Source organism: Myodes glareolus, chromosome 1, assembly GCF_982192425.1.
Source record: "Myodes glareolus chromosome 1, mMyoGla1.1, whole genome shotgun sequence".
NCBI classification, from domain to species: Eukaryota; Metazoa; Chordata; class Mammalia; order Rodentia; family Cricetidae; genus Myodes; species Myodes glareolus.
In genome coordinates, this window is record NC_142026.1 from 125,161,523 (window position 1) to 125,183,776 (window position 22,254).

At 44.0% G+C, this 22,254-nt stretch overlaps 1 protein-coding gene across 2 annotated transcripts in view; it reads left to right on the forward strand.

The window, feature by feature from the left end:
- Sash1 (SAM and SH3 domain containing 1) overlaps positions 1-22,254 on the forward strand; it is a 305,306-nt gene that overhangs the window by 101,788 nt on the left and 181,264 nt on the right. The gene's annotated exons all lie outside the window — the stretch shown is intronic.

Genomic DNA, 22,254 nt, shown 5'->3' on the forward strand with positions numbered 1-22,254 from the left:
AGGAAAAGCTCTCGTGGTATACAAAAGTGCTCTGCCACGCTGTTCCAGCACTCAGGTGCTGCTTTAAGATCCAAGGCCTCGTAGTGGATGCCTTTAATCTCAGCACTTGGGAGACAGAGGCAGGCGGACCTCTGTGAGTCCGAGGCCAGCCTGGTCTACAAAGCAGGTTGTATGACAGCTAGGATTGTTACATAGAGAAACCCTGGTTGGGTGGGGGATCAGAGGCCTCCTGAAGCACACAGATCTCCCTGCCTGTGTAGGCAAAAGCCAAGAACCAAAAGTCGGCAGATGTGGATGCTGATCCCATGGGGAATGAATAAGACCCGTTCCCTAATTTTTGAGCCAGATTCGAAACAAGCCTCATTAAAATACTGGCCAAGCCCATGGATACTGGCCAGGCCAATACCCAGGCTTCCCAGACAATGGCTGTGAATTACATTAGTCAGCTGCTAATAAAGGCACAGCCCACAGGGCTATGTGCTCCCACCTTTATTCAATGGGGGCAAGCATACATCCTGATGCCTCCTGCCTATACATCATTGAGCACATCCTGAAGTGTTGCAGCAACCAACCACATTTACGGGAGTACAGGAGTGAAAACAGGTGGCTTATTATCTTACGTCAACAACCTCTAGTATTCCAGAAAGTTGTCCGTCTTATCTGTCCTTGGGCAGGTGAGGCTTTTTTTTTTTTTGTCTTATAGATCTCTTAAGAACAGTAATTAAAACTTAAAACAACTTTAGCCCTCACAGTTAACCTGAGACAAGAACGGTCCTTGAGGAACAGAGTCTCTTTGTTGCTCCATTCTTAATACTTCTAGCATCTCTACAAGGACAGGCAGTGCCTCCAGAAGTGGGAAAGAAACTTCTGGAAAAGTTTGCGCCAGTGAAGGTGTGTAAAGTGAAACACAAATAACTGTTGTTTTGTTGTGGAGAGGAAAACACTAGGTCGCTGTGTGCACCGCCCCAAGGTACCTCTGACCTTCGGAGGCACCCAGGAGTAGCCCTGTGGAGCAGTAGCCAGGTCTTGGGTAAAGTCATTTTCTCCCTCTGTTTGTTTATTCATGATGATACGATAGCCTAAGAGGACTCGTGTTGGAGGCAAGTTCCAGGCTTAAGTATGAAGCAACTTTGATCCTGACACTTTGAAATGAGAATGATGTTATGTTCTTTAGAAATCAAGTTTGCAAAAGAATATATATATATATATATACAAATTTACAAAAGATATGTAACATATATGTGTGTATATATACATATTTATGCGCATATATTTGATGTCCAGGAAACTATGAGATGTTTAGTTAAAACATGAATTTCAGATACGTATGTATTCGTGAGAGTGTTTGTGTGTTATATATGGAGAGAGAGAGTACACAGTATTTAGGATAGAAGCATCTATGTTAATAAAATACTACTACCTTTGATCAAAATGAGTATGTGACTAGAAGTTGCAAATTTTAAGGAAAATAGTCAATATAATGAATTGTAACTTCAAACTTGCCGTGATTGCTCTTGTTTGAGTTTCTGAGGACCAAACCCAGGACCTTGCACACGCTAGGCAAGGGCTCTAGCATTGACTGTGGACCCCACAGCCCTTCTGTTAGACCTCATGTGGTCATCTTCCACTTAAACAAATCTGTAGGTTTGCTGTCAAGGAAGTAATTAGGTTAGGTTTTCTCTTGAGGTGAAGTATCATTAAGTATTCCATAAATAAAAGCATACGGAAGTATAGCAGGCTTTTGAAATACTTTAAGATTTTAGACATAAATTAATTCTTGTTGAGCCTTTTCTCAATGCTCAACACTGTTGACGGTATGTGGGAAACGGGAGCAAAATTAAATTCTCTGCCTTCTTGAGAGAGAACAGTTTCTTGTGGATGTGTAAATCTTTAACTGTAGTTATCAGCAGGATGGTTTGTGATAGTATGTGGAGAAATCCCACCTTATAAGGATTTCCATTTCAGAATGGTTATAGAGATTGGCATTTTTTTTCCAGTATTTCCTGGAAGTTGATAGGATTATATATCTTGATGATTTAAATTCCTTTGGAAAGATCTCTGAAGTTATGTGGCTGGAAGTTTTATGCCTAAGAAGTATTTGGGTGGGGCTGAGGGTGCAATTGATGTAGAATGCTTTTCTGGTACTCAGGAGGCCCTGGGTTCGGTCCCCTCCAGGGCACAAAAAGTAGGCGTGGCTTCACAAACCTGGAGCCCCTGTTCTCTGCCCAGGCAGAGACAGACAAGCAGGAGTTCAGGGTCATCAAGGACTACACAGGAGTTAGAGGCCAGCTTGGGCTGTGTAAGACTCTATCTCTGAAAAATAAAAAATAAAATAAAGACTTTAGGGTGAGAGGTAAATTAAATTAAAGGGGTGCAAGAAAAATTGAGGATGATCGCTCCTGTCACGAAGTCTCAACTCTAACCCAAACAAATTCACCCAGTAAAATACCCTGTTCCCCTCCCCCTTCATTTCAGTGCACACATTAGAGACAGAAAATGACACGGAGGTGTCAGGAAGGAAACAAAACTTTAAGTCCCCGGCTGTCCTCACCAGCACAGCGCAGGGCAGCTTCTACCTGAAAGGGAATAAAGGTCCACTGAAGTAGAAATAAATTAACTCTTTGCTGTGTTTACATCCCTGTAACAGACTGTCAGAAGTGATTTAGTAACGTGACTACAGAAGACTGAAAACCTAAATACAGTTCCAAGAAATGAATTGATTAATGGGTCATCTTCTCATTAGTCTGATCAGTTTTGAGAGATGGTATTATGCTAATTCTCTTTTTCACAGCGCCTATTGTCTACAACAGTAAACTCAAGGTCATTGAGTCAGACCCTTCTAGGCTTAGCAGATGCTTGCTCTCTCTGTCGTACCCTCACAGAGTGGCCTGACCTTTGACAGAGGCCCACATAGAGGCCTGATTACAAGAAGAAACCAAAATGAACACAGGCCTCCCAGAAAAGCCGTTCTGTTTATTCATATAGAGCAAGGAACCAGGCTGAAGCTAGAATCCCCAGGTGCCCAGAGGAGCTCTGGGCATTTTGTAATCTATCACTCCAGGTACTCAGGAGGCCAAGACAGCAGCAGCAATGTCAGGAGTTCCAGACCAGGCTAAGCACATTAGCAAGACTGCCACAAACACATGAGCAAGCAATAACATTACATACACCAAAAGACACACAAACAAAGCAAGCTAAGCCCGCTACTACTACAAAAGATGATTCCTTGAACTTTTACTTTAGGGAAGAAAGGAGGATGATAACGTCCTTCTTAGTTAATAGTAATGTTACCAGGGAGCATGTGGTCTGTTATGAAGGTTCTTTGTTTCGCAGATGAAAAAATTTAAAACCCAGCTCATAAGGTAACTCTATGATAAATGTATTGGAGTTTGAAAACATACACACACACACACACACAAAACAACAACAGGGTGGGCAAACTGGAGACCTCAGCAGTTGCCTAAGGAGGGAGAGGGATGAAGGAAAAAAAGAAAGTTGTGCATTGGGGGTTAGAGTTTGAGGGAGCAGTCAGGCTCAGCAATACAAATCTGTAAGCAACTACACAGGTAAAGTAGGATCTTCAGAGAGAGAGAACACCCAGAGTGTCGGGGTAGGCAGGCTGCTATCGAAAAAGGGAGAAAAGAAAAAGATTCATTGAGTAGTAGGTGCCAAATGTTGTGCTACATTTTCACGAGATTCCTCCTGGCATCAAATGTCTGTTTGTTTGTTTGTTTTCAATCATCCCTTAACGTCCAAGCACAGCCCTCACTACCGTAATCTTAGCTGTGGAGATGAGGGAAGTCGGGGTGGACGCATAAGCGATATGACCACCTCTTTCACATCAGAAGAGCCCTTTGGAACCACAGTAGCCTCCCTTTGCTTGTTTTTTTTAATGTTCTTATTTTTTTAATGATTTATTTATTTTTATTTTATGTGCACTGGTGTTTTGTGTTGACTGAGGTTTCTGTACCGCCCAGTCCTGCAGCCGTTCAGTCCCAAAGAATCACACAGAGGTCTACATTAATTATAAACTGATTGGCCTAGTAGCTCAGGCTTTTTATTAATTAATTCTTATATCTTGCATTAATCCATTATTCTTGTCTGTGTGGCTTGGTACCCTTTTTCGGCGAGGCAGTCACATCTTGCATCCTGAGTCTGGGTGATGACTGCAGACTGATGTTTCTTCTTCCCATAATTCTTGTTGCCACGCCTCTACTTCCTGCCTGGCTACTGGCCAATCAGTGTTTATTAAAAATAAAACAAGGGACAGGTTAAAAGACCTTTTTCCCACCGCAGTTTTGCCTGCACATTTGTCTGTGTGAGGATATCAAGTCACTTGGAGCTGGGGTTAGAAACAGTTATGAGCTGCCTTGTGGGTGCTGGTCATTGAACCTGTGTCCTCAGGAAGACCAGCCAGTGCTCTTAGCCACTGAGCCATCTCTCCAGTTCCCCTTTGCCAGTTTTATAAGATCTGTTTCAGTCCTTGGGTCAGAGAGCTAAAGATGGAAATCTCTTGATTACCTCATGGGAAGCCGTAAAGCAGAGCTTGGTAGGAAAGTACTGAAATCATACAAAGTATGTTTTCTGACCACAATGGAGTTGAATTATTATAAGGCAAAACCAAAAGGAAATTTGCAAACATGAGAAAATTAATCTACTGTATGATAGCCAAGGCATCACAAAAGTGATCCCATGGAAATGAAATGTTTTGAGATGAAATAAAACAATATGGCATCTGAGATACAGCTAAGGACAGACTCAGAGGGTGGTACATGCTGCTAATTACTGACTTAAAAGATAGATGCCCCAGGCTGGAGAGATGACTCAGTGGTTAAGAGCACTGACTGCTCTTCCAGAGGTAGTGAGTTCAATTCCCATAACCACATGGTGGCTCAAACCATCTATAATGAGATCTGGTGCCCTCTTCTGACCTGCAGTCATACATGCAGACAGAATACTGTATACATAATAAATAAATAAATCTTTAAAAAAAAAAAAAGATGGACATCTCAGCCTGGCAGTCGTGGCACATTCCTTTAGGAAGAGTCAGGTAGATACATCTCTGTGAGTTCAAGGCCAGCCTGATCTACAGAGTGAGTTCCAGGACAGGCTCCAGGCTCCAAAGCTACAGAGAAACCCTGTCTTGAAACCCCCACCTCCCAAAAAAGATGGACACTTCTCAAATCAAAAAGTAAACTTTCTACTTCAAGAAACCTGAAGCAGCCATGGGGAGAGCAGGGGCAGGTTTCACACTTCTAACCCCAGCACATGGGAGGCTGAGACAGGAAGTCAAAAACAAATTTAGGAGCAGCTTGGGCTGCAGAGTGAGACCCAGGCCAGCCATCGTGAATGAGACCCTGTCTCAAAAGGGAAAAGAAAAGAAAGAAAAGAAGCAATTACAAGAAGAGAAAAAAAAAAAAAACACTCAAGATTCATCACTAAAATCTCTTGACAACTAAAAAAAAAAAATTTTTTTTCAATTTCTACATCCCACACTAAGAGGTTTCTGACTGGATAATTCTTTGGGGGTACATTCACCTTTACCCCTATGTCTATGCTTCTTGTGATTGTTGCTGAATCATTTCCTGTTGATACATGTGGGCCCAGGCTTCTTTTCTCAAGTCCTTCGTCACCCTAATCTCCTGAGGCACCCCAACCTCCTGGTCCTGAGGAGGTCCATGACTACATCTACTGTGGAGATGACAGACCGGAGCCGTCAAAGCTCTTGCGCAATCATCGACACATTTACTCTGATGCCACCTCCAAGGAGTAAAGGGATGGTAGCCTCTGGTAGACTGTGGTTGAGTGAGGACACTGTTCAATAGAGGTGCAAGCAGAATTAGATAATAAAAGACAGAATGCTACCTTTCTCACTGAAGGAACCTGACGAAAACAACTTAGTGAAGGAAGAATGTATTCACTCACAGTTCGGGGAATGGGGGGTGCTATCCATTGTGGTGGGGAGGTCACAGCAGCAGGAGGCTGTCACGGGTGTTCTTACTGCAATGGAAGCTCTTCTTTAGTGACCTATGTACCAGGTAGGCCCTGTGTCCTTAAAGGTCTATAGCCTCTCGAGACAGTGCCTTCTGCTGGGGACCAAATCTTCAAACACATGAGCTTATGGGGGATGTTTCACGCCGAAACCATGGTAGATGGCCAAGCGCCAGACACTGGCAATATCAGGAAGCCTCTGTCGTCTCCAAACTGGGGGGGGGGGGGGGGACAGCTAGAGGAAACAGCTGTCTGACCAAGAGCCAATACTCTGGACTAGGCATCACCCTGATTCCTGGTGTTAGATGGGGGAATAACAGCTTCTAGAACTTGTGGGGCCCAGAGAGCAATAGACATAGTAGGCTATTCCTAGACCCTGCCCCTCCCTCTCTGGCTTTCTCATCCTCCTCCATTGACCCAACCAAAGGAAAGGAGAAGACCCTCTCTAGAAGTATCCTCCCAGAAGACAAGCTGAAGACGGGATGAGGATGGATCTGGGGTCAGATGGAGACCAACCCATTGAAGTCTTGACCCACCAGAATCAGCCTCAAGTTCCAAGGCTCTGAACTGTACCCCAGAGGCCTTTCCTAGACCATCTAAGCCCTTTTCTCAGCTGCCACTGCCTCTGCTGCTCTCCTGTCTGCTACCTTGACTCTCTGGGGATTTCAAGGGAAGTCGTGAAGCAAACAAACAACAAACAAAACCTTCCTAGCTCCCTTCAGGAACTCTCCAACCTTGCGGAGTTAGGGAAGGTGTTCCTTCCTAATTGGATACATAGTCCTTCCTTTAACTTAGTCAAGAAGCCAATTTTTCGTAGTGTTATAGTCTCCACTCCCTAAAATCACAGGCATGTTTCATCTGGATTGAGGCCAGGTCAGGTTTCTAAAGCTTCTCACTCCCTGCGACCCCCAGGAAGAGACTGAAGAATGTAGCACCCAACACCTTCTAGCGTGTTCTCATTGTCCATCTCAAACTGAACCCTGAGTCTTTTTTACATTATCACACTCAGGAAGTGTTCCTCAGTGACCAGTTGCTATTTCTCTTTCTCAAAATTGAAGTGTAGTGAATGGAAGTTGTTTAAGAACAGCATTAGTGCGGACAATAAGATGGCTCAGCCCAGAAGCTCAGACCAGTGCAAGACTCATGACCGGAGTTTGATCCCTGAACCCACATAAAGGTGAACAGAGAGAATGAACCCCGCAAAATTGGCCTCTGACTTTCACGTGGGCTGTGTGGGAGGTATGTGACCACATGCGCCCACACACATACACACACACACACACACATACACACACAAATAAATAAATGTATTAAAAATTCAATTAACTTATTTTTTAAAAATTAAAAAAGAAGCCAGGTGGTGGCGGCTCACACCTTTAATCCCAGCACTCAGGAGGCAGAGGCAAATGGATATCTGTGAGTTTGAGACTAACATGGTCTACAGAGCTAGTTTCAGGACAGGCTCCAAAGCTATTCAGAGAAACCTTGTCTCAAAAAATAAAATAAAAAAGAATAGCTTTAGTAGGACTGGGCATGTAGATCAGTTGGTAAAGTGCTTGCCTAACATACACCAAGGCCCTGGAATGGATCTGCATAAAACCAAGTGTAATGGCACATGCCTGTAATCCCCTTACGTGGGCGGTAGAAGCAGGAGAAACAGAAGCTCGAGGTTACCCTCAACTGCATAGTGAGTTGGAGGCCAAACTTGGAGATTTAGGATCTTGTACTATGAGTAAATGAACGAATAAAGGTTAAATCACATAAGTAAAAAGAATTTCCTCAGTATTTTGAAAATCTATTACTGTGTTTTGCTAGTAATGTAGTAATAACCTCAGGACAAGTATCAGGTCAAAATGATCAGTTCTCCACAACAAGGAATCTGCTCTGGGAATTTAAATTTCTTTTGTCATTATTTTGCAATTGGTACTTCTAAGTGGTTCCCTATGTATTGGATTATTTTATATTCAGACCTAAGTAGGCTCCCTAATGTTGCCCCTAATGAATATTATAATTTTGGTAGCGTTATCCTAACTTGCAGACCTTATCATCTTAATTCTGAGTATACATCAACTAGCTGAGGTTGTCAAGAATCCGACCTCTATAAAAGTCTTTGGTTTCACTTACGTTGTTTCCTTATACAATGGAGCCATCCAGTGATCACTACATTCTGAAATTCAATGATGTGTGAAGTGTAAAGAAACAGGATCCAAGCAGCGGCTGCTGCAGTGGGCACAGCTCCCATGTTTGAGAAAACAGTGGTACCCAAGGACTTGAGAGCACATTGTCCTGGTCACAGGGCTTAGTCTCTCCGGAGACTCACTTTGTATAGTGTGTTCAAATCAGTGTTGGTCAGATGACCAGGTCTTGGTATTTTTAAATGTACATAGTCCATCTCTTCTGAGTCATCCTTCTGTGTTCCATAAAACTGGACACTTTCCACAGTCATGGCACCACCTCTGTAGGTGACAGGAGAGGAAGATGCGCCCCACCCTAGAACACTCACAGTATAATGAGCTGCCAAATCCATAAATAATAGGCTCCTCCCGGGACAGGATCTTTATGAGCCGGCTTCTATGGCTGCCTGAAGCTTCTGCCTCCCTTTGTATCGCTGGCCTTCCACCCCCTGTTGCTCAGAGGCTTCACAGAACAACTCATGGTTTGTACTGAGAATGTGACCCTACCAGAAAGACCTGTCACCTCCCTCCTGGCGCTAATGGCAACTGCTGGTCGAATTAGGTTATAAAAAGTTTTGCCCAGCCCCTTAGTCACTTTAACTTGACTCTGTTTTACTGGAAAGTAAATCGTTTCGTTGGTTGAATTGAGTCAATTTGATCACTTTGCTCGTGGCTTAATGAGTTTTCCATTGATATTCATACAACAAACATATTTTATTTAATTGTACTGTGAAATAACCAGATGCTCTAATGGTTTGGGTGTAGAAAGCACCAAAGGGAAGGCCTGACCCCAGAACGAGTTCTGAATATTAGGAGGGCCAAAAAATATGGAGGAGAGACAGCCTGGACACACAGAACTTGTCGTGGGAATAGGAAGAAGTAGAATAAACACAGTAGTCTGTCTGTCATCTCTCTCCTTGCTTTCATCTGATTCTCTTTTCCTCATGTTCCCTAAGCACTGCCTCCCTGTATTTTGCCCCCTTTCTCACGCGTTTGTTTTATCCATGTGCACACACATGTATGTATGTGTGCAGGTAAGCACAAAACTTAGTGGTGCTCACCTCATGTAAAATAATGTTTTAAATGCCAGGCATGAGGGTGAGTATGTGCAATCCCAGCTCTCAGGAGGTGACGGCAGATGGATCGAGTTTGAGGCCAGCATGGACTACATGGTGACTTCCGGTCTCGGATGGTTCCGAGCTAACCCTGTCCAATGTTAGAGCAGGCTAGCAAATAATCATTCCTCAGGGAAGGATGGGGTCATAGGAAATAGTTAACTCCGTGCCATTAGTAGATTGGGGCTCTTGCTGCCTCCTTCTGGTGCTTGCTTGTTTGTTTGTTTGTCTTTTTAAGGGAAAGGCTAGTTCCTTCATCCTTACGTTAAGGTTCAAGGTATGGAGGTCAATTTTAACAGAGGCAGATGGCCTCCTCCTAAAACACACACGTGTCACCCTCTGTTTATGCAGATAAGCTGGGAACTTTTAGTGGAAATAACTATGTCCAAGACTCTATAGAGGATGCAGAGAAGTCTGACCCAGAGTTTAAAAGGCTTTAAATGGAGCCGGGGAGCTAGTTCGAATGGCGGGGTGACTGCCTCCCAGGTACCTACCATGCTCTAGGTTTGACCTCTAGTACTGCAGAAAACCAGGAATAGGGGGTCGATAACCTTCATCCCAGCACTGGAGAGGTGGAGGCCTCAGGATCAGCAGGATTGCTATGTATCCCTGGCTACATAGTAAGTTCAAGGCCGGTTTGCACTCCATGAGATCCTGTCTCAACCTTCTCTCCCCAAGAGCAAAAGTTAGAACCCTGGAAAGAATTAAATGTATAAATTGTGCTGCACCTGGAAGCCTATGTAAGCGCTCAGGCTCCAGAACCAGAGAAATGTGGTGTCAAGTCTACCTTTTAAATGCACATCACTGAAACTGCACATCCGTTGTTAGAAAAAGGAAAGAATGGACCTACACTGTGTCAGGTGCTCCCCTCATTGCTGTGACAAATGTCTCAGAAAAGAACTTATGGGAACAGAGATCTTGGCTTATGGTACGGGGGTACAGTCCCTGGTGGCTCAGAGGACAGTGGTGACTAGGGTGATGTCTTATGCATTGTTCTGTTGCTCTGGAGAGACACCATGACCACAGCAGCTCTTAGAAAGGAAAGCATTTAATTGGGGTTTTCCTTGCAGGTTCAGAGGTTTAGTCCATTTTGCCATGGTGGGAAGCATGGTGGCATGCAGGCAGACATGGTGCAGGACAGGTGGCTGAAAGTTCTACATCTGGATCCACAGACAGCAGGAAAAGAAGAGGCACTAGGCCAGGCTTGGGCTTTGACACACTTCCTCCAACAAGGTCACACTTCCTAATCCTTTCAAGCAGTGCCACTTGCTGGTGAACCAGCATTCAAATCTATAAGGCTATGGGGGCCATTCTTACTCAAACTACCACAGCTGGACTCAGTCTGTGACCATGGGAGCTTGTGGCTGGTCATATTACCAGAAAACGGAAAGAACTTGGCTAGAGGCAGGGCCCAGCAATAATCATCAAGGCTCACCCTCACAATCCCCATATAGGCCCTACCTCCTAAGGGTCCCGTGGCTTCTCAGAATAACACCACCAGCTGCAGACCAAGAGTTCAAACACGCAGACCTATGGAGAACATGTCACACGCAAACATGCAAACCTTCGAAGAACATGTCACATGCAAGCGAGAACAATTCCCTTTACAAAGATTAACACAGAGAAACCCTAAGAGATGGGGGTGAATATGACGAAGACACATTACACTTGTCATAATAAGACCCATTGTCACATATGATTGATATATGCTAATAAACACATTTTTAAAGGGAAATCATAGGCTGGACAGTGGTGGCACACACCTTTAATTCCAGCACTTGGAAGGCAGAGGCAGGCAGATCTCTGTGAGTTTGAGGCCAGTCTGGTCTACAAGAGCTAGTTCCAGAACAGGCACCAAAGAAAGCTACAGAGAAACCCTATCTTGAAAATTAAAAAAAAAAATTTAAAGGGAAATCATGGGCTGGACAGTTGTGGCACACGCCTTTAACCCCAGCATTTGGGAGATAGAGGCAGGTAGGTCTCTGAGTTCAAGGCCAGCCTGGTCTACAGAATGAGTTCCAAGACAGCCAGGGCTACTTAGAGAAACCCTGTCTCAAAAGAAAAAGAAAAAAATAAATGAACAAAACAACAGCAACAAAAGAGATCATAGACTTAAATGTAAATTTTAAAACTAGAAATGTTTTCTAGAAGAAATGGTAAGAAGTTTTGGTGATGTTGCTAGGTAAAATTTCCTGGTTAAAACAAGAGACCTGTGAAAGAAAAGATGGAGGGGGCCGGCTGTAGTGCCCACGCCTGTGATCCTAGACTTGGTGGGCAGAGGCAGAGGGACTGAGAAAAATATGAAGCCAGCCGGATCAACACAGTGAGCATAAGGCCATGATGAGACTGTCTGAAAAAGTGGGACGGGCACACTATCAATCTCAGCACGTAGGGAATAGAGGCGGGGGAGGGGGGTCCTGTGAGTTCAGTCCCAGCCTAGTCTACATATTGAGTTCCAGACCAGCCAGGGCTACACAGTGAGACCTTATCCAAAACACAAAATGAAAACAAACCCAGAAGCCAGGATAGCTAGCACCCAATCAAAACAGAACATTCTCTTTGAAGACTTTGCAGAACAGAAAGACAAGCATGGGCAGAAGGGGAGTGGAAGACTTGCTCATCCCAGATCTAATACAGATTGGGTATTCAGACTCTATGTTTAGCTATGTAAATACTCATGAAAAAGAAGAGAATGAACCAGAGCACATCAAAAGATACCCATTACCCTTAGTCATCTGAGAAATATGAATCAGAAATGCAACCAGATCAGCATTCAGAAGACGCAAAAGGAAGCCAGCAATAGCAAGTACTAGCACGGCTGTGGGGCAGAGGGGACTCTAACACACTTCCCTTCTGGAATATGAAATTGCACAGCCACTACAAAAACAAAAACAAAACAATTTGATATGAACACTGACTGCCTGACCTCCCAGTCCCACTCCTACACAGTGACCCAAGTGAAACAAAAGCTTATGTCCCCATGAAACCTGTCTGTATGGGCTGGAGGGATGACTCAGAGACCCCAGGGTTCAATTCCCGGCACCCATATGGCAGCTCAGAACTGGCTATAACTCCAGTTCCAGGGGATCTGACACTCTCACACAGATATACATGTCAGCAAAATACCAATAAAATAAATAATTAAAAATAGTTTTTTAAAAAAAAATCTGTTCATGTTGGTTTATAATAGATTTGCTCTTGATACACAAAACTGGAAAAACAGCCAAGGCTGCACCAGCTGGGGAATATGCAGACTGCAGAACATCGTATAGTGGACACCAGACAGCAGTAAAGGGAGTATCGGTACTCTCAGTAACCTAGATGGGTAGCACGCGTGTCCTGCCAGGGAAGGTTCCAGGTGCCGGAGATGATTCTGTGCATTCATCATTCTGTGCATAGGACATTTCAGAAAGAGCAGAATGGTAGAACCCCAAATCTAATCAGTGTCTTCCAGAGTTTGTGGGTAGGAGAAGCTGAGGACTGAACTGCAGAAGGGATTCAGTGGAGATGGAACAAACACCCTGCATCTTGACTGAGACACTGCTGTGTATCCCAAAACGCACTGCATTCTGCTGGGAAAGAGTTTTGCAGTATTTAAATGTACCTCCATAAGCCGGGCTTAGGACTGGGTCGGTACAGTTCATTGGTAGAGTATATACATGCATGGGTTTGACCCACGGCACTCTAGAGGATAGAAATGTGTTTATTCTTTTGTTTATATTTGGAAACCATTGTCTCACGCAGCCCAAACTGACCTCAAGCTTGCTGTAGCAGGAAATAACCTGGGACTTCTGATCTTTCTGTCTCAGCCTTGTAAGTGTTAGTATCATTAACAAGTATCGGTCCCCATGCAAGGGTTGCGTATTGCTGGGACTAGAATAGAATCAACTGGGCTATACTCCCAGCCCCACCTTCCTAAATCTTTAAGTTGAGGGGAAAAAAGTAGTGGCAGCACTGGACGAAGGTGTGTTCTGAGAATTAGTGACATACATCACGAAATAGTATGAACTGAAATTCATGCCCACTAGCTCAGTGCGAAGTTTTCAATGCACCTTTGCCCTCAGCGTAAGTCACTGTCAGTAGCCTTGGGAGATAGGTTCTGCTAGGACTATGCACAGGACAGCACTCAGCACAGAGTAAGAACCCTGAAAGAGTCAACTGGTACATTTTGAACATTTTTAATGTCCAGGCATTACGTGAGGTGCTAAGAAGAGCAATGGGGGTGGAGGGTGGGGGAGACCCAAGTCACTGTGTTTGTAGTTCCTGCGTTGGAGCAGCTCCAGTCTGAAAGACAATGAGAGAAACTAACAATTAAAATGCAGGCTGGTAAGTGTCTAGGGATTGGGTTTTCCAGGATGCTGTGGCAGGAAGGATGGGGGGGGGAAGAGCAGAGTTCGGGCTAGGGGGAGGAGGTAGAGGCAGTGTGACTGGCTGGGAAAAGACCATTCAAAAACTCTTCTAGGAAAAGTGGCATCTGATTGCATCTTGAGGGACAAGTGGATGTGTCATCAGGCAGAGTCCCACTGTGATACAAAGTGAACGAGGAAAGAGATGCACCAACACACACACACACACACACACACACACACACCCCTCAAAACCAATACCAAACTGAGGGGACTTGGAGAAACCAGGGACCTGGGGTGGGGTTCAATGAGTAGAGGCAGCCCTGGGTTCAATACCCAGCACCACGTATACCAAGAATGTGGCTCACGCCAGTAATCCTAACACTCAAAGGTAGAGATAGAAAAATCAGAAATTCAAAGGTCATCCTTGACTACAGAATGGTTTCAAGGGCATAGGAGTTGATGCCAGAGGGAGGAGAGGCCGAAGGAGCCAAGTTTTAAAACTGGGCTGAGACGCTGTGAGAAAGAAACTTAATTCACGGACCTCGTGATGGGGGTCTCTGGAAGCAGATGTGACATCCTGTTCTGAGAGGATTTCTTCCTGCCCAGATCTTAGGGGAAAAGCACTCATCATTTCCTCTGCACACTCTGGTGTCTCGGGACTCACCTCTGAAAACACACTTGAGTTCAGAGTGGTGTCCCTCTGGCTCTAGTTTTCCTTCACGCTTAACTGTGAACGTAGAGAGAGGGCGGCTCACAAACCCTACGCTGCCGGTTGTGCCACGGGCTAGGTGTACTGAACTAGTCTGAAAGCCCTGTGATTCCTAGGGCATGGTATTTCAACACAGCTCGTGTTCTTCTGGGCACCAAGCACCACAGCAAAGATATTCCAAGGATTTCTGGCAGAGGGCAGAGGGTAGCATTGGGGACAGGGCACTGAAAGAAGTGATTCTTTGTTTGCCTAAAAATATAAACCTGTGTCAAGAGGAGCCATTCTCCACTACCCCACTGCCCCTTGACAGGTGGCAGGAGCGTGCTGACATTTGCGGAGCAGATGGGATGTCGTTTTTCACATTTCTAACTAATGAGAGCTTTGCTTACTATGTCACATGTTGCTCTGTGTGTGTGTGTGTGTGTGTGTGTCTGTCTGTCTGTCTGTCTGTCTGTCTGTGTGCATGTTGTACAGTGGCCCACAGGATTCAAAGTTGCTACCTGCCCTTGCCCGAGACTGGAAAGCCCATAGTTGGGTCAGCTGGCTGTACTGCCTTAACTCCAGTTAACTCCAAATCAAAGGGCTTGCTTGGCTGGTGTGCTCCCCCTTGACTTGTTAATCTTTCCTTGCCTCCTGCAAGGCTTGAGCTTTGGAAAACTCCAACAAGGGAACCTTGTTCCCCTGAGCACTATCTCCAGCATGAGCCCGCTGTTTTCCTGTCCAGATTTTCATGAGCAATGCAGGTTGCCTTCAATTTATACCAGAAACGAGCTTGAGCTTCTCAAAAGGGAAACAGAAGGACTAGGAAGTCATCCCAGAAATCCTTGCATCCTACCAACAATTCCCAGTAAAACACAATGTGCAGGCAGAAGCCCTGCCCCTAACCGCCCTGATTTTTGCAACATTCCTTTTATAAAGCTGTGAGTGAGGAGATGCATGTCCTGGAGTAAACATACAATGCCAAGGCCACAGCCCCTGCTCCTCTCTCAGCAGCCCATGGCACACATCACTCTGGTCACAGTATTTTTTTGTTTACGGAAAGCAGAAGAAAAAGCACCTGACGGATTTAGGAACGAACTTTGAAATTCTGTCGGGTTTCTCCCAGTCATCCAGCTCCCTGGAAGAAAACAAATGCCAATTATTAATCATATCCTAGTAGATCAGACTTGAAGACAATTTCTATGGTAATGAGGAATTTACTGAGCCTGCTGAGTGTATTATCTTGTGCCTGATGTCTGAGAATTGTTTCTCAGACATTCACGCTCGTTTTCCCGTAATCAAAGTGGCATATGTTTTCACTTGAGTTCCTTAAACAAAAGTTTGGGCCCTGGCGGACTTTCCAGTTTGCTTCTCTCCCCTCCAGCACCATCAGTCTCTTCTCTTTCTTGTCCCTCCTCTTACACTAAAGCCACCACGGTGATGTTGGAGGGAAAAGGAGAGTTTTAAGTTAAAATGTTTTCTTACTGTGTTAAATCAGTATCCTCGCCCTGACAAAATTCTCAAAACCCAAAAAGCCTGCAAGCAGCATCCTGGCCACTTTGTCCTTTCTGAGTCTGTGTGCTGTGGCCCACGGGTCTTTCTCCTTCTTAGCTCTGGGGACACAATGATCCCTCTGTTCGCTCATGTCCTGGAGCACCAAGGCTTCCAAACCAGAATCAAAATGAAGGCCTAATGTTACTTCGACCTCAAACCTCCATGACTTGTCCCAGTGACTTAGTGCAGTCAGTGCATACTACAGAAACCTGAGTGCTACCCTTCTCTGGGTCTTGGAAGCAGTTAGACGGAGCCTCCCTGTCTCCCCTTGGCTCCTGTCAGTTTCAGTGATGAAGTCTGAAGGACCCACCAGAGTATTAGCATGGGCAACATGGAGTTGGCTGACCTCTTGGTTTGTTAATTCACCGAACATGAAGGGAGTTGCTCAGAAGTTGTTTTCAGTCTAGACAGGATATGAGGATAATAGCAGAAATAAAAGTTCACGTATTCCCGCCAGGGACAAGTTAAGTGGGTACACAGCACAGATGGTATAAGTCATGGTGTTATTGACGTTGAGTGGCCCACAGCCCCAGCCCACTTCAAGGCATGGTGCCCAGATTAATCGGCTTGCCCAGAATAAATCTGTGATTAGCAGAAAGCTCTCAGGGGACGATGGGCAGTGTGCAGTTTGACTCCTGCCTTTTTTTTCCTTGACATTAAAAGTGAGGTATCTTATGGTGTAGATCAAAAAAGTAAGTAGTATTTGAAATGATTTGACAGCATATGAGATAGTTTGACAGTTTTCTTCTATAGATTATAAATGTTCTTGAGTGAAACCTGCCTTTTTCTTTTGGGAGGATGCAGGCAGAGGGTTTGACTGCTTTACGGAGAACCTCAGTCCTCCAAACAAACAGGAGTTACAGAATCATGGTACAAGGTCTTTATCTACTGTTGGTAAGGACATGAGAGATCAAACTGGCCTGTTTTTACAGCAAATGCTGATGAAACCAAATAATCTGGAGATGGTGGGCTGGAGAGATGGCTTAGTGGTTAAGAGCACTGACTGCTCTTCCAGAGGTCCTGAGTTCAATTCCCAGCATCCACATGGTAGCTCACAATCATCTATAATGAGATCTGGTGCCCTCTTCTGACTTGCAAGGATACATGTAGACAGAACACTGTATACACACTAAATAAATAAATAAATAAATAAATAAATGAAACTGGAGACGGAGTGCTTCAAAATATTCAAAATGCTGCCATTCATGCCCCTAGGAATTCATCCCTCCAGGAATACAGTGTTGACCAGACACTGAACCTGGCTGAGTTTGCAGTGGACTCCAAGTGAGCCAGAAAGGGGAGGAGTCAAGGGAAATAGTCAATGGTTCAAAAATAGTACCTCTTAGGGGAAATCTAGAGGTGAACAGTAAAGAAGATAGACGGTGTATGCAAGAAATTCTAGTGGGACGTGACCGATATTACTGTCCAGAGTCTAAACGGTTGTCTTAGAAGCAAACACGCAATTCCAGTGGCATCTAGCAAGCTAGGCAATGGTAATTCTCACCCCAGAAAAGAGTTCTTGGTCACACGTGACACCATATTAATCATCAGACCTGAAAAACCAAGAAAGTGAAACTCCGTGGGTGGATCCAAGATGTGGTTTCTGCATCTTTGTTATTGTTCAGGAGCTGTGAGGCCAGGCTGAGAAGGCTTACGGAGCTGAGGACTCTTGATGCTTTGGGCTTGCTCTGGTTGGACGGGTTTAGTTTCCATGTGTGAGCTATTTGCTGTGGCCATTCCTGCCTATTGATAAATCTGCTCAAGGTAAACCTTCTACAGCACATTCCGTGATTTCACAGTGAGGAATTGAGGAATCGTCACAAGAGGGTGAAGGGGTACACTTCCGGTGGCTGTTTGGAGAGGAACTTTCCCTTTATCCCTCCATTTCAGGAGCTCAGTCATTCCAGTTCTACCAAGTGTTTACACAGGGAGTCCGGGCATCTAGAACTTCAACTCCCTGAGTTCTGAGACTTACTGACTCTGCCATTCCCTGGGAACCCTGTGGTCTAAAACACCAGGGTCCCGAGCCTCAGTTTCTGCCACACTCATTTGCTGACCTAGCCTGCCGACGCGCCCGCCTGCTCGTTTACCTGCCCGTCTTCTTTCCCCTCACTCCTGCCCCCACCTCTCTTTCTGCCTACCTTTGAACTTGCCTCCGTAAATATTTGAATCTGAAAGTGGAAAAATAGCAACCCTGTGTTAGAAGGTAACAAACAGGCAGTATTACAAAATATTAAACTGGAGCTAATGGCGTGTACCTGTAATCCCAGGAGGACCAGGACTTCAAGGTCATCCTCAACTACTACATAGTGAGTTTGAGATCATCCTGGGCTACAAGAGTCTCTGTCCTCCAAAATAAAGTTTGAAATAGAGCTCAAAATATTTAACACATAAGGGAGTTCCTGCATAGAGTAAATGCTCGGTTGCTAATATTCAGTGTTTGTTTTAAGTAAGCATAGTAACAGCACAGACAACTTTTCAAAAATAATTTAATTTACCATCTTAATGTGTCAGCAATTTCCTTATTGGGGGGTGGTTATTCGTTTTGTTTTTTCAAAACAGGGTTTCTTTGTGTAACAGTTCTGACTGTCCTCAGACTCACTCTATAGAGCAGGCTGGCCTCGAACTCACAGAGATCCGCCTACCTCTGCCTTCCAAGTGCTGGAACTAAAGGTGTGTGCCACCACAGCCCAGCAACAGCTTCAATTTTATATTCATTTGTTTGTTCAAAAAAAAAATTACTGATCTCCCACTACACTGTTTCAGACACGGCATAGGATATTTGTAATCTCGTCTCCCCGTGTGCTCAAGCTACACACTTCATTTCTGAGGCATGCTTCCCTGCAGAGGCTAATGTCTCACACTCTTAACATAGGTGTCTATTGACATCTTAATCTGTAAATATTAAGCCATCAAGACACGATATCATCACTGATTTGATCATTCTTCAGATACAAAGGGAGATGTCCCCTTTCCAAATTTTCAATAGTGCACAAGACTTGATGATGAACCTCTGGGTGGAACTTCTGACTTTGTTCCAATTGCTTACAAGGTTAAGTGACCCCAATTCTAAATGCTGAGCCAATGGATGAGAACTTTGGGTAGTGTTTCCTACATCCTGCCAAAATTTTGAATCTTGTAGCTGTAAGCAATTACAATTGTCCTTGTGCCAGTCATGTTCCATTGGCAGCTTTTTGAAGATACAGTTTGGTTTCTGGGTAGAAAATTTTGGAATGATTTAATGTCATCAGCAGTGTGTACATTTCAGCCCTGGGCATGCTGCTTAATGGTAGAGCTCTTGCCTAGTATATACAGAGAACCTGTAGCACTGAAAAAATAAAAAAGAGAACTGGAGAAATAGCTCCAAGGTTCAGAGCACTGACTGCTCTTCCAGAGGTCCTAAGTTCAATTCCCAGCAACCACTTGGTGGCTCACAACCATCTATAATGAGATCTGGTGTCCTTTTCTGGCCTGCAGGCATACATGAAAGCAGAACATTGTATATATAACAAATAAATAAATCTTTAAAAACATAAAAAGGAAGGGAGGGAGGGAAGACACATTGCTAACATTTTAAAATCAGCTAACCATTCTATTATATAGACTGTATATAGCTGCTACTAAGTACTAAAGGTATTTTTTTTGATTCCCAGTCTTTCAAACATCCTTTTAAGTTATTTTATTTTTAAAGCTTTTTAAAAAGATTTATTTATTCATTATGTATACAGTGTTCTCTCTGCATGCCAGAAGAGGGCAACAGATCTCAATACAGATGATTGTGAACCACAATGTGGGTGCTCAAAATTGAACTCAGGACCTCTGGAAGAGTAGCTAATGCTCTTAACTGAAGCACAATGAATAAAAACTCAGAGACAGATGTTATGGGAAGTCCTTTTGTATATGTGTTGCTTTAATTGATTAAAGAGTAAAGAAGCCATTTGGGCCTATGAGAGGGCAGAATAGAACAAGACAGAAATTCCAAGCAGAGATAGAGGAAGAAAGAAGGTGGAGTCAGAGAGATGCCATATAGCTGCCAAAGGAAGCTTACTAGTAAACCATGAGCCTCACGGTAAAATATAAAATAATAAGAATGGATCAATTTATGGTGGAAGGTTAGTTAATAGGAAGCCTAAGCTATTGGCCAAGCAGTGTTGTAATTAGTGAAGTTTCTGTGTGATTATTTGGGTCTGAGCAGCTGGGAAATGAAAAAGCAGTTTCTGCCTACAGACAGATATTAGGATTCAACCTGAAGACTAGAAAAGCAAAGTAGCCAGACACTGGCTCTTACCTCAGCCTCAGTCCAAAATGCTGATCCTTTCTCCAGGAAACCTCAGAATGAGACTGGAATGGAGAGTTATTTCCTCCCATTTTATATTCTTCTCTAGTTCTGGAATTAAGGGCACACACCACTACTGCATGGTTTCTATGGCAAACTGTCATTGTGGCTACTGGGATTAAAAGTGTTGGTGAGTTCAAAGTCTTGTACCTAATTTTCTTTCTGTCATAACTTGCTTTTTGCATTAAGTAAACAAGGAAAACTATAACTATAGCTGTGTAGTCTTCAACTTTCTCAGAGACCCAAGAAGGTAATAATACTAACTGAGTAAGCAGGAAGCACAAGTAAGCAACTTCTAAAAAAAAATGTTAATAATGACAGAAATAGCTGGCTACCTGAACAGTCACCCAAAGTTCCTCTGCAATGCTGGGGCATCCATCTTCAGCCTACAGGCCCAGCATATCTGACAGACTTTTCTGTGAAGCAGGATATTCTGAAGGGCTGTCCCTCCTTGCCTTGACAATGTTTGGCAGTCACTTTCTTTTATGTCCTGGTTATCTAATTAGGACAGCACACTGTCAGTAGTCGAGAGAAGGATATTTTCTTGCCCAATGACTTACTTTTGCCACAAAAAAGAAAACTCTTTGTGGAATTTCTTTGATGCCCATTATCTTCTCTGAAGTAGATTGGTGCAGCCAGAAGCAGACATGTCTCATTGTCATAAAAAAAGAGCTTATGTTATTAAAACATCTTAAATGCCATATTCTGTAGATCTACAATCCAAGCACCTCCTTTTAGAGATAAGGTATGGCACAGACCTATAATCTCTTCACTTGGGAGTAAAAACAGGATTAGTGGTAGTTAAAATTCATTCTTGACAGCATAGTAAATTCAAGGTCAGCTGGAGCTCCATGAGACTCTGTCTCCAAAAACTAAAAATCAAAGCCTCCTTTCTTTGTTGGACCTTACATCATTTCCACCACCTAAGCATTGACTTGTGGACCACAGAATGTTGGGAATTAAAGAGACCTTGGGCATTTCTTTTAATGCACTTCAGTTTGGGATAAAGGAGACTAAAGAAGTGGAAGGTGGTGAATTACTTTAGATCAGAGAGCTGACAAGACAATCTGAACCGAGGTCCTCTGAGAAAATTCTCCTGCAAAGTAGGTGACTTTCCTAGTTAGTGTTCTGTTGCTGTGAAGGAAAACCATGACTACAGCAACTCTTATAAAGAAAAAACATTTAACTGGGCAGTGGTGGTGTACGCCTTTAATCCCAGCACTCAGGTTGTAAAGGTAGGTGGATCTCTGTGAGTCTGATGCCAGCCTGGTCTACAAGAGTGAGTTTCAGGACAGCCAGGGCTGTTACACAGAAATGCAGGCAGAGTTCTTCTGTGTCCCAAATAGCCACTCAGAGACTTATTATTAACCATAAATTCTCACCTGATAGCTTAGGCTTGTCTCCAGCCCTCTCTTATAACTTACATTAGCCCGTTTCTGTTCATCTGTGTGCTGTCCTGCGGCTCATTGACTGCATCTGTGAACCTCCCATGTTGCTTCTACTGCTCTTGGCCCAAGACTCCCCAGACTCAGGCCCTTTTCTTTCGAGCATTCTTTCTACCCCCCAAATCCTGCCTACCTACCGACCAATCAACTTTTTATTAACAATGAGTGTAACACATATTTACAGTGTACAAAGATTATTCCACAGCAGGTTTATCCCATCATCATCATGGTGGGAAGCACAGCAGCATGCAGGCAGACATGGTGCTGGAGAAGGAGCTGAGAGTTCTTCGTCTAGGCAACAGATGAAAGAGAGACTCTGGGCCTGGCTTGAACATTTGAAAGCCCAAAGCCCACTCCCCAGTGACACACTTCCTCCAACAAGGCCACACTTCCTCATCCCTGGCAAGAAGTTCCACTCCCTAATGACAAACATTCAAAAACATAAGCCTTTGTGGGCCATTCCTAGTCAAGCCACCGCAGTGGCCCATTTACTAGTGTTAAAAAGAAAAAGAAATTAACAGAGCTGAATAGGATACTGACCTCTAAAAAAGAAAGGCCTATGTCTGTAATCTCATAAATGCAAATTACCATCACCACCATCA